Source organism: Hoplias malabaricus, unplaced genomic scaffold (assembly GCF_029633855.1).
Source record: "Hoplias malabaricus isolate fHopMal1 unplaced genomic scaffold, fHopMal1.hap1 scaffold_250, whole genome shotgun sequence".
Taxonomy (NCBI): Eukaryota; Metazoa; Chordata; class Actinopteri; order Characiformes; family Erythrinidae; genus Hoplias; species Hoplias malabaricus.
The window spans coordinates 1-831 of record NW_027101278.1 but is presented as its reverse complement, the minus strand read 5'-3'; the positions used below and the strand labels follow the sequence as shown (position 1 = coordinate 831).

Below are 831 nucleotides of genomic sequence, written 5' to 3'. Positions count from 1 at the left end.
GCCGCTACTAAGGGAATCCTTGTTAGTTTCTTTTCCTCCGCTTACTGATATGCTTAAGTTCAGCGGGTCGTCTCGTCTGATCTGAGGCCGCACACAGAGGTTTCTTATGCGGGGGCGAGGGCGGAGGCGGAGGGCCGAAGGCTAGGGGCGAGGGGCGAGAGCCCGGCACGAGACCGAACTCCGCGACACCTTCCCCCCCACCCCGGCCGCTCGCCCGCCCGCTCACTCGCCCGCTCGCTGGGTTTAATCGGCACTCGCCACCCCCGCGTCCGACTGCGCGGAGCCCCGCTCGGGACTCGGGGAGAGACCGTAACGGACGTGGACCCGGACCTACTCGGCTCTCCCTCCGTTCCCTGTACGGAGCTCTCTCGCAACACGGGCCGCGTGGACTGGCTCGGAACCGAGTCTTCGTTTGGGAAGACGAAGGGCCGTTTTCAGGCCCTGCGAGCTTCCAGCCGCGGTCTCTCTCTCTCAGCGGGGGCGCGGAGACCGATCGATGGGTAAAGCGACCCTCAGACAGGCGTGGCCGCGGGATGGACCCCCGCGGCCGCAATATGCGTTCGAAATTTCGATGATCTGTGTCCTGCAATTCACATTAGTTAACGCAGATGGCTGCGTTCTTCATCGAAGCACGAGCCGAGTGATCCACCGCTAAGAGTCGTATTCGGGTTTGTGCCCGGCCCGTTACAGGCCGGGCGAAGGAAGCCATTCGAACAAGAGACAATTTTTGCCAATATATTTCAAGCCGGGTGCCTTCCACCCCCGTGCAGGGGGGGAAAGGTCATTGAACCTGGGCGTCACCACCGGACCGAGGAGTTACGGCCCGGGGGA

At 62.9% G+C, this 831-nt stretch overlaps 1 non-coding gene across 1 annotated transcript; it reads right to left on the bottom strand.

The window, feature by feature from the left end:
• Positions 1-506: 506 nt before the first annotated feature.
• LOC136685468 (5.8S ribosomal RNA) lies at positions 507-660 on the bottom strand. The gene has a single exon (XR_010800179.1). It is a non-coding gene; the product is annotated as a 5.8S ribosomal RNA (ribosomal RNA).
• Between the last annotated feature and the right edge of the window lie 171 nt (positions 661-831).